Genomic DNA, 12,067 nt, shown 5'->3' with positions numbered 1-12,067 from the left:
AAGAGTACCCATTTCAATGTTGATTGCTATTGCTAAGGCTTTATCTGGTTCTACCGTTTCTTTGAGAAGTTCTTTGTGGATGTCTTAGTTTTGCATATTTGCGATGAAAACGTCTCCGATAATTGTATCCCCTTTTTCACCTAGATCACAATTCTAGGATAGTTCTTTAAGGTGACCGTAGAATTTCTCAATCGGTACCCCCTTTTGCTGTTTCCGTGTAAGAAAGAGATATCGGTCGAAAGTTATATTATGGATTTGAATAAATGTTTTATTCAGGACATCCCAAAGATTTCTTGTTGAGATTTCGTCAAGATTAACAGTCGAGTTCTTAGAGTTGAATACTCGACGCCCTTCCGTTCCCAAACTCAAGTACATCAATGAAGATGCTTTTCGATCACAAAGTTGCCATGGTTTATCTCCGCATAGAATGCCTACCACCGCAACACGTTGGCAGTGATTTTTCCACGCAGTCTTTGCCTGTTCGTTACGAGTGCGTTGATCTCGTTCGGATTGTGCTGTAGGGTTTTCGACTGCATCTTCATATGCCGGTTCAGGGGGCAAAATGACATGCTCTGGAGGGTCGGCCAAGAGAATGTCCACTACAATGCCTTCACGAGCAAGAATTGCGGGTTTGAGTTGCGTCCTCCAGTATTCCCATCGAAGTGGGGGCTCTAGAATTGCCTTTTCCCAGAAGGGTTGAATTCCGAGTGGAGACTTGCCGCTGTCCTTTAATGCTGACTGCGCCATTTTATAGCTGAGGTTAGCAATCAGAATTGTTTTAGCGTTACGAATACGTTATCTTAGAATTATGATGGAATCGCGGAGCGAATCCGAATTTACGCGGAAATTATTACTTTTACTTAGTGGAATCGCAGTGCGAATCCAATCTAGAATTTGTCTCTGATAATTGAAGAGCGTTTACAACGATAACTTGAATTCAGAATGCTAATCGATATTATGATTACTCATAATAAAATACTCTGAACAAAATATGAAATAATTTAGTAAACTAGCTGGAACATATTTATACGTGAATAATTAAAAATCATAATCTTAGTTATAAAATGTATGATATGAATATTAAAATAGAGGATAACTGATAATTTAGTACACATAGAAATTTCGATATATATATATGTAATCATATGTATCACAGGGGGCTATAATGAGAAAGACCCAATTTGGGTATATAATTCTTTTAAACATAACGGGTCCTTCCCATTACAGCCCCCCCCCAGTTCCCATTTTAGTCGTCAGATAACCTATAGTCCCCCCCCCCGAAATATGTTAATTATATCATAATGGGGGGCTATTATTTCATTTGGGGGGCTATAATGGGAAAGACCCCCCCCCCCCCCCCCCCCCCCAAATTCACCCCAATTTATGAGACAACACCCCGATCGAGCGACAAGCGGTTCAAAATCATAAAATTTATCTCATGAAGATAAGTTTCTCAAGTTTCTCATGAAGAAAAGTTTCTCAACACTCATACCATAATGCCCCCCCCCCCCCAATCAAAAGAAGGGATATCTTATTTTTCAGCAACGCTGTTTTGTTCGAACCCAAATCAATGCAGCAAATAATTAGTGTTAGTTCCCATTTCGAACTCGTTTCTCTCGGATGGAACTGGATGGGCGTTGGGAAAGTCGAGCTGAGAATTCCGGGAAGTTTCCGCGACCCATCAAAAGCAATTATGAAAAAAGCTACATGGCAGTACTTATCAACAGGTGAAAGGATTTTCTCATCTCCGCAATTGTAGCCCCCCCCCCGCCCCCCAGCTTAGTGGTCAGATAACAGATAACCTATAGCCCCCCTCCCCCCAATCATGGTAATTATACTATAATAAGGGGCTATAATTTCGTGGGGGGGGGTATAATGGGAAAGACCCTAATTTTTTTTATCTCCACCTGCTAAATATAAAACGGATTTTTTACAGTCGAGATCTAGACTTTATGAAAAGACGCAAAAAGTCAAGGAATAATCGTGACCCAAATTACACAGTCGAGCACTAAATTCAATACAAAGACTTTTCACGGGTCCATACACGTTCTTTTTATAGATAAGGATGGCTTAGCGCTCTCCTTTCTTGGGGTGTAGACTTATCCTAGACTATTATACCCGAGAAAAATTCCTTTCATGCGTCAATAAATCATTAGGGTGCGGCCGCATTGACAACACCCCCACCCCCTTTCGTACGCGCCATATTTTACCTCGATTTGCTATGAAATGACATGTTCTCTACCTAGATTTGCTATGAAAACCTTTAACTTATAAGTATACTCATTGGGTTTGTATATTGGGTTTGTGTATTCATTTTACTACTTTTGAGAAACCATTATATCCTTTGCTAACCTTGATAGAAATCCATGATCTATATACATATACTCAACTCTGATGAACGATTAGGCAACTCAAAAAAAGATCTCAATTTATTCAATTAAAACGCTTAAATCCTAGTTAACGAAAAGGAAAAATTGAAGTAATTACACATTGTTTACTCTTTTTTTCCGCGCCTTTAGTGACTCCCATAACGAAAACCTAGAGCTGTCAGGAGTTTCGCCTCTCGGCAACCGGTCAAACTATTCAGGTGTTTGCCGCTCACGGTAGTGCCACGCGTTTGCCAAACTGCGGTGACTGCCTGCTCTAAAACAAAAAATCTGATATGCTTTTCAATCAAACTAAAGATAGGAAAGCACGAAGTTCGTTCTTTTTGTCATATCATCAAAGTGTACCTGGCCGAGCCGTTCCGGCTCGGAATGAATTTTCAAGTGGCAACATCATCATGTCCTTCTGTTTAATGTGGGGACTGTCGTCAGGGACAAGCCCCTCAGACAGTCCCGATTTTGCCTTATAATGAAAAAAAATATATCTAAAATAGCTAAAAAAAATATCAGCCAGGAGTAATTTTCTCCCGAGAAGCACGTTTGTGGCATCAAAAATCACTTTTTCGAAAGTTTGATTTTTTTCGGACTTAAGCGTTTTTTGGTCAAATTTTCAAAAAAATTAGGTCAAAAATTCAAAAATTAAATTTCAATTTTTTCAAAAACTTTTATTTTTCGTTTTTATTACTCGCGTGCATTACTAACTCTTTGGATGACCGACTGGACTTTACTGAACATCAATAGCTCTTTTAGTTTAGCAGTAAACTCCTTATGAAAAGGGCCGTTGTGCCCCTCAACCGTCAAAAAAACGTTGATCGAAAATCACGTTTAGAGTGCCTCTACTCCAAAACTACACATCTGTGACCCCCATTTTCGACGGCAGACAACTTTTAACATGTAGGTCAAAGGTCAAAAGTCAATCAGTTCCGAGAAAAGTCAAAAATTATGAAAAAATTGTCAAAAATCACGATTTTTTGAAAATTTTTGACTTCTGTCACTTCCGACTTCTCTGCGGGCTATAACACTCCTACATGTGCTTCATCGAACTGGACAACAAAAAAGTTGAAAAAATTTCAAAAAAATGCGAGCGGGGATGACTTTTCCCAAAAAGTCGGTTTTTGACCCCCCCAACCGGCAATATCTCTTCTCACAAGCACATTTGGGAGATGTGACCTAGTAGACTTATCATTTTCTCGCCATTTCGGGGCCGCATGCAAAATCTCATCAAAAGTTACCGAAGGGGTTCCAAGATCGTAAAAGTTTTTGCACCCTGGATCCTTAGTTAAGTTATGTACGTTATGCTCCCCAGTACGTTAATCCCCAGTACGTTATGCTCCACCCTGTTACACAGCACGTTACATTACATGTTAAATCATTATGTTAAAATATGACACGTGCGTTTGGAGGTGCAAATAATATACACTTACTTAGCTGGGAGGCACAAACGGAAAAGATCCATTAATTCTTTTGAGTGACAGCAGCATAAATTACTTGGAGCAGGTCGTGAACAGAAAGAAAAAATACATGCTCAACGTGATCTAGATGTTTAAAACCAACAAATTCCAATACGTATAAACTAACTTCGCGTAGCCAAAGTATAACTGATTATTTTTTTTATCTAATGATTGTTTTAAAGCACACTTTGTCTGTGCAAAAGCTACCTTAAGTTATATTTTTAAATGTCTAAATTACTCTCAAGAAAATGACAAGCAACATTTAAAATGTTCGAAGATAAAAGACCTAAACGGCCAACAATTGTTGGAAAACAATGAAAGTAGTAAATTGGTGTAGTATTTAGAACAGGACTTCCCCTAATGAAATATTGAATATTTTCGCTCATATGTATTCGCTCTCTGAATTCATATGCTTCATTAAAAAACTCCTTTTTCTCGGAACCAAAATGACTCATATTAAAAACCTATTACTCATTATCTGAGAAATGGGTCTCTAGGAAAACTAAAGAAATTGGCATAATGCAAAACTTCAATTCAAGACATGGTAACCACAAACAGTTTATAGGTCTGAGTGTCGAAAAAAATATCTTCCTACAATTGGGATCTTTTCCGTTTGTGCCCCCCACTAAGTTATGCACCGCCCAGTTACAGAACACGTGCCATTACATAGTAAATCATCATGTAAAAGTATGGCACGTGCATCTCAGGGGTGCAAATAATATGCACCCACTAAGTTGGGGGGCACAAGTGGAAAAGATCCTACAAATTTATCAAATTTTAACGCTTGCAGCCAAAAGGGACATTAAAAAGCTGCCTTTAATTAATGAAATCGGACATTGGAGCAGAAGAAAACCTAACATTGCTTGTTTCAAAAATGACTTTTGACTAGTTTTTAAGGACCTATTAAAAACGATCTGTGAAACATGCTTTATTATCGGTATTGCACGGATCGAAAAATATTCTGGTCCCAAAAAAACTATAATTATTTCCATGGTTAGCGCATAAAAGCTTTCGATTTTGTTCCATTAGTGCTGACCATCATAAAAAGGAATTTCATTTTTGAGTTTTGGGCAGATTTAAATCTCTTGGATGTTCAGCAATAACATCTGGGGCAAAAAAACTTTGAGTAAGTTGTCTTATGCAACGTTTTATTAACAGCTCAACCAGATAATATTTTTTGAAAAGAGTTAGAAGAGCATATTTCATTCCAAATTTTAAAACAACTGATCTGCACGAGCTCGATAGATTATCCCATAAACACTTTGAATAAAATGAATTAATAATTTGAGTAACAAAAATAATCAGCCTAGCAAAAATCAGTATGGTTTTAGGAAAAAACGTTGAACTATCAAAACTCAAAAGACTTGATTATAAAAAAGTTGTTGCTTTTAATGTATAAAGGCTTTTAACTCATTCAACCGATAACATTTGGAAATTATGCCAACAAAATGGGAATTTTAGCCTTTAACGCCTGATGAAATAAATCAATTTCTTCAAATTGCAGTATTGTGAATACAAATATTCACTATCCACCTAATTAATATGCTAAACGACATTGATACATAACTCAATCAATAAGCATTCGCTTTTCATGACACATTCATTTTAAACCAAAATTGAAATAGAGAAAAACAAAAAAACTAATTGATTGTGCAAATAATATTTTCAGTCCCTTCCAATAATTACACTTTGACTGTTTTTAGCAAAAATGAAATTAACTAAAATCAGTACGAGTGTTAGAAATGGGTGACGTAATAAATAGACCCAGGTCGATTGTCCTCCCTAAAATCCTCCCATTTTGATATAAGGTTGGGGGGGGGGTAATTTGTCTATGGGGGTAAATTGATGTAAGAGTGAGGGGGTAATTTGTCCAGAGGGGGGTAAAATGATGTAAGAGTTGGGCTGCCAAGGGGGTAAAATGGTGTAAGAGTGATGGGGTAATTTGTTCAGAGGGGGTTTAATGATGTAAGAGTTGGGCTGCCAAGGGGGGTAAAAGGGTGTAAGAGTGAGGGGGTAATTTGTCCAGAGAGGGTAAAATAATAAAATAATTGGGCTGCCAAGGGGGAAAAATGGTGTAAGAGTGAGGGGGCAATTTGTCGAGAGAGGGTAAAATGATGCAAGAGTTGGTCTGCCAAGGGGGGTAAAATGTTGTGAGAGTGAGGGGTTAATTTGTCCAGAGGGGGTAACATGAGCTAAGATTTGAGCTGCCAAGGGGGGGGGGGGGGGTAAAATGGTGTAAGAGTGAGGGGTTAAATTGTCCAGGGAACTTAAACTGATGTATGAGTTGGGCTGCCAAGGGGGTAAAATGTTGTAAGAGTGAGGGGGTTATTTGTTCAGAGGTGGTAAAACGATGTAATAGTTGGGCTGCCAAGGGGGATAAAATGGTGTAAGAGTGAGGTTCTATTTTGTCTAGAGGGGGTAAAATGATGTAAGAGTTGGGCTGCCAAGGGGGTAAAAAGGTGTAAGAGTGAGGGGTTAATTTGTCCAGAGGGGGTAACATGAGCTAAGATTTGAGCTGCCAAGGGGGGGGCTAAAATGGTGCAAGAGTGATGTTGTAATTTTTCCAGAGGGGGGTAAAAATGATGTAAGAGTTGGGCTGCCAAGGGGGGTAAAATGGTGTAAGAGGAAGGGGGTAATTTGTCCAGAGAGGGTAAATTGATGTAAGAGTTGGGCTGCCAAGGGATGTAAAATGGTGTAAGAGTGAGGGGGTAATTTGTTCTGAGGGGGTAAAACTAAGTAAGAGTGAGGGCGTAATTTGTTGAGATGGGGCAATTCTAACAAGTATTATTCACATATATAGACCGTCAAGAGTTGGACAAGCTTTTATGGTCTGGAGGATAAGGTGACGCATCTGTGGGTACAGAGGATGTGGGTTCAAGACTGGCAGTCTTCTGGTATGGGGGCTAAAATAAATGTAAGATTGAGGGGGGAAAATGATGTAAGAGATGGGCTGCCAGAGAGGGGGGGGGGGTAAAATGATGTAAGATTTGGGTTGTCAAGGGGGGTAAAATGATGTAAGAGTGGGGCTGCAATGGGAAGATTTTTTAGGAAAATGCAGCTCAAAACTCTCATATCTTTTTGGGCTGCATTGGGCTTCCAAGGGAAGTAAAATGGGGTAAGAGTGAGGGGGTAAAAGACAAAATACCCCCAAACTCTTGCATCGTTTTACCCCCCTTGGCAGACCAAAAAAGAGGTAAGAGTGGGGGGTTAATTTGTCTTTTATCCCCTCACTCTTACACCATTTTACCCCCTTGGAAGCCAAATGCAGCCCAAAAATAAGTAAGAGTTTTCAGCTGCATTTTCCTAAAAAAAATCCTCCCATTGCAGCCCCACTCTTACATCATTTTGGGCGGAAAAATTCAACCCGGGGCGGCAGATATTTTGTACATCATTGAGAGATCAGACATTAAGTAAAAGGATCACCAAATGGCCAATCAGTTAAAGTTCAAAATTGTGGTTAAATCTATATTGGAAAAATGGCTCAAAGATATTATTTCCGCTATTTGAAACATTTTGACAATCAATTTCGACTAATCAGTCCTCAAAAAATTGGTTATCAGCCCCTTATTGTACCTAGTTGTAGTTCTATATTCAATAGAAACTTTTGGCTAAAAAATCTGTAAACTGGTACTTAAAACAATATTTTATCGTTAAAACTATTCAATTCGACAAATGTCAAAATTTGATTCGACAAATGTAAAATATAAGGTTGTCCCAACCCGGAGCTCGGTCCCAGGGACATTCAGCGCTGTTTCATTGATTGGGGTTACCAAACAGGCCTGAACCTTTGAATTACCAGTGTTTGACTGCATTTGTGTCTGTACTGAATCAACCAAACCATTCTACACTCCCTCTGAAGAGAGATGATTTTGGACTGCCCTCAATCTGAACACAGCCGATTGACAACTGCCCTCTGTCTGTCATGGCTGATTATAAACTGCCCTCCATATGAGTTTGGCTAATTAACAACTGCCCTTCACCTGAATATGGCTAATTACCAACTGCCCTCTATCTGAGAATGGCTGATTACTAACAGCCTTCTACCTGAGCAGGGAAGATTGTATGTTCAGTACACAATGACGAACAATTGGATGCAAATTTAGATTACACATTTCACTTAACTAAATTAAATCAGTCTGAGCAGCGAAACTGAATGATCAAAATGAAAAATTCGAATAGTGATCATTTCAAAATGGCGGCGCCTATTTTCATTTCCCGGGTCGAGGTTTTTGGGTAAATTTTTGTAAGAAATGCGGTGAATGCGGTGAATTTTTGTAAGAAATGCGGCGATTGCGGTGAATGCGGTGAAAATGAACATTTCACCGCATTTCACCTCATTTCTTACAAAAAATCACCGCATTGACTTTTGTGTCAAATTAATGTAAGAAATGCGGTGAAAGCGGCGAATGCGGTGAAAGAAAAAATTCACCACATTTCACTGCATTTGTTACAAAAATTCACCGCGTTTCTTACAAAATTTCACCGCATATGATTTCCAAAGTTTACTCAATCTGATTTAAGATCAAATGAAATTTTAAAGATGTTGGTGACAGGTGGCGCAGTGGACTAAGCAGTTGAAGTCATGCGGTTAGAGGAGGTCAGAGGTTCGAACACGTGTGCGGATGATTCATTTTTATAAGAATACTCAGAACTCGGTGAAAATAAATAATTCACCGCGATTCACCGCATTCACCGCAAAAAGATGTAAGAAATACGCTGTGAATATTATCTTTTTTCACCGCATTTCACCGCATTTCTTACGAAAGTTCACCGCCAAACCTTGACCCGGGTTGTAAAATGCCGTTTGCACGCATTTGTCAGTAGGATCAAGGCTTTCAGGATGAATTTATATCCAGGATAACAACAGTTATTATTAATACAATTTTCTTGGAAGAAAGGAACAAGTAGGGGGTTTTTGACCCAAATGAAAAACAAATGAGGCTCGAAAACCTTGTTCAATTTTCCAAAAGCATATTCATTACACAATCTGGAACACGCTTTTATAATTAATTTGGTTTAAAAACGGCCGACCGGGCACAACACATTACCAACGGTAACAAAAGAGCGTTTCTGAATTCTGGGTTCGATGAACAAAAATAAAGAAAATATGCATTAATTTGACTTCAAAGAATAGATTCATTTATCGTTTATTTGATTGCCTGGAAATTCGAAAGAGTCTAAGAAGAAAAACGATTCGACTTGTGCGGCTTTTAAACTTTCAATTTTGTCCAGAAAATCGTGATGCTCGTGTACGATTGTCATAATATTTCCTTTTGAATTGTCTTGAACGAAGATGTCTCTTCAATATACTTAAGAACACTGTTTTAGAATAAAAAAGGTTTGAAAAACTGCTCATAAAAGGCAGCGAGCTGAATAGATACGCCGTAGAAAAGGCCCTAGAAACAAAATTCTTGTCCGACGAGTTCAGCGCTTTTAGCACATTTCTTACAAATTCTCAACACGTTTCTTACAAAAAATCAGCACATCTTCGGACGCATTCTTGACATAAATTCAAAATTTTTGGAATTATTCTAACCGTGTGCAAACCATTTGGCCTCTCAAGGTTTCTCTTCACCAGAATGGATAGGGATGACGTTTTATCAGGCTCAATTTTTACATTTTTTGAAAATTCAGTCAGTTTTGCTTTCTGACATTTTGTTAATTTTCAGTTTTAAAAAATAATTCTTGCTCAATGCTGGCCTATTTTGCTGTTTAGAAGCGACACCAGCAGTAGTAGTGTAATGACATTTAATTTTGTAGTTAAAGTTGTTTTTGAACATTGAGTTTTTATTGTGGGGAGTTATGTAGAAATGATGGCTTAAGGATGGTTCCCCTAATCGTTGTTTCTTCATCAAGAGATATGTTGTTCATTCTGTGTTAGCGAAACAATGTTCCGTCATCGAGAGGAATAGCATTGTTTTCTCTGCTGGCTGAAACATTTGGATTTCTGTCATGAGTTTTGTGTGTATAATCGAGACTACGTTTTGTTGGTCCTGTGGAGAGAATTTTAAAGATTCTCTGCTATTTGATCACACATTGGGCTTGAATGCTTTTCAGCATTATAAATAATTGAAATGATTTTGTCTTTACTGACACTAAAATTGTGCAATACAACACTTCAAAAGTTCAGCACAATTTTTACGTAAGTTTAGCACTTCAGAAAAACAAAGAATTTCGCCGCTCTCAGCACATGTGTTACAGAAATTCAGCAAATTTCTTACAAAAAATCAGCACTTCTTTCAACACATTCCTGAAATAAAATCGACACTTCTAAAGTTCAGCACAATTCTTGCATAATTTCAGCACTTCAAAAACGATAGATTTTCACCGCTTTCACCACATTTTTAGGTGAATTCATTTCTTATATAAACTCTTTCAAGACTTCTTTCAACACATTGCTTACATAATTTCGACACATTAAAAGTTCAGCACAAGTCATTTAAAAATACAACCTTCAAGTATTTGGAGAGAAAATCTTTTATTTTAATGTGCTCAACTAGCGAGGCATCTAAGCTTCGGAAATTGCGCTCAAACAGTGAGGTAACTCGTGCTGTTCTCAAAAAAGGAACAGGTCTTTTTTACAGTGCTTAGTTAGTTTACTTACTTAGTTTGCTTAAATACAGCATCTAATTTAAAGGATTTACGCTCAAACATTCAAGTAATTGGGTACTGAAAGCCTTGAAATTGCGAAAATTGAGTGGTGAAATTATGCAAGGTAAGTGCTGAAATTATGTATAAAAGCTTTTAATATATGAATTATGATAGCTGAACGTGAACAAATTGAATGCGGAAAGCTTTGAAAATATGCTTCATAAGTGCTGAAAATGCTGAAATTATGTATGGAAAGCGTTGCAAACAAGTAAGATAAGTGCTCTAAGTGCTGAAAATGTGTGTGGAAAGCGTTCAAAACAAGTAAGATAAGTGCTGAAAATGTCAACGGAATTTGTTGAAAATATGTAATATAATTCTGAGATTGTGTACGGGAAGCGTACAAAATATGTAAGATAGGCGCTGAAAGTGCTCAAATTGAGTACAGAATGCGTTGAAAATATTCAATATAGGTGTTAAAAGAGCGGTAAAAAAATATAAGCTAAGTGCTGAAAATGCCGAAATTGTGACGAAAAGCGTAGAAATTATATAAAATGGGTGGTGAAAATGCTCAAAATTTTGTACGGAAAGCGTTGAAAATATGTCACATAAGTGCTGAAATTGTGTACGGAATGCGTTGAAATTATGTGAGATAGGTGGTGAAAAACTGAAAAATTTGTAAGATATGCGCTGACAAGCGCTGAATAAAAAATATTTTCCACCGGATAAATCTTGAGAGGTCGACTTATGAAAAGATCGTGGTCGGCCAATATCGGGTATGAAAAGACAGTGGTCGACCGATAATGGATATGATCAGACTTTAGGTCGACCTTAATGGTTACGGTTGGTTGACTTTAGGGCGACCGATATTGGCCATGGTCGAGTTTAGGTTGACAGATATTGGTCATGGTAGACTTTATGACAAGGATAATTTTCATGGTCGACCTTAGGTCGACGATATTAGTCAAGGTTGAGTTTAGATCAACCGATATTGGTCATGGTTGACTTTGGATTGGCCTATAATGGTCACGTTCAAAAAAAATTCAACGTTGTCTATCAATGTTGTTAGTAGTTGTTAATTTTGCGACCCTAGTTATGAGTGAATTTAAAACTAGCAAGTCTCTTGAGGCCGATTCAAAACTGAATACGTCCGACCTTCGTGTTATTTTAGCACATATTTGAAGACTTCTATTCCATTTTTTTTCAGGTGAACAAATGCCCGATCTTACGAAAAAAGAGTTATATTTGACCTGGGATGACAGCAAGTCAAATCAAAACTACAGCTGTACGAAGTCTCACACCTATCGTTTTATTCTGTACTTATCAGAGTGTAAGATCGAATCGGAACCAATGGTAGCTGTATGCCAAATAAACATATGAAAACAGTTCTTTTCATTGCAAATATCCACTGAGCAGGGATGTTATTGGCCGACAGTGCGTTTAGCAGACCAAGAAAAAAGCAAAATTTGGCCAAAAATTTACGTAAAAGGCGTTAGTAGATAAATTCTTGAGTTGTTATTGGCCAATTTGACGGTATTTCAAAATAAGGCGAATATAATATCAATTATCATAGAAGTGTCGGTTCCCAGGTTGAGGTCCTCGTTCAAAAGTCCTTATGAAAATACCCTTCCAGGCCATTTTTGC

The 12,067-nt window shown here is 37.9% G+C and overlaps 1 long non-coding RNA gene across 1 annotated transcript in view; it reads left to right on the top strand.

Moving 5' to 3' along the window:
• LOC142353308 (uncharacterized) overlaps positions 1–11,803 on the top strand; it is a 34,024-nt gene extending 22,221 nt beyond the window's left edge. Inside the window, exons 2-3 of the long non-coding RNA XR_012761043.1 lie at positions 1,543–1,727; positions 11,631–11,803. This is a non-coding gene — a long non-coding RNA (uncharacterized LOC142353308). The remainder of the gene's footprint in view (positions 1–1,542; positions 1,728–11,630) is intronic.
• The last annotated feature ends 264 nt before the right edge of the window (positions 11,804–12,067 follow it).

This window comes from Convolutriloba macropyga, chromosome 14 (assembly GCF_964194025.1).
Source record: "Convolutriloba macropyga chromosome 14, txConMacr16.3, whole genome shotgun sequence".
NCBI classification, from domain to species: Eukaryota; Metazoa; Xenacoelomorpha; order Acoela; family Convolutidae; genus Convolutriloba; species Convolutriloba macropyga.
The sequence above is the reverse complement of the archived record's forward strand: the minus strand, read 5'-3'. Positions and strand labels throughout refer to the sequence as shown.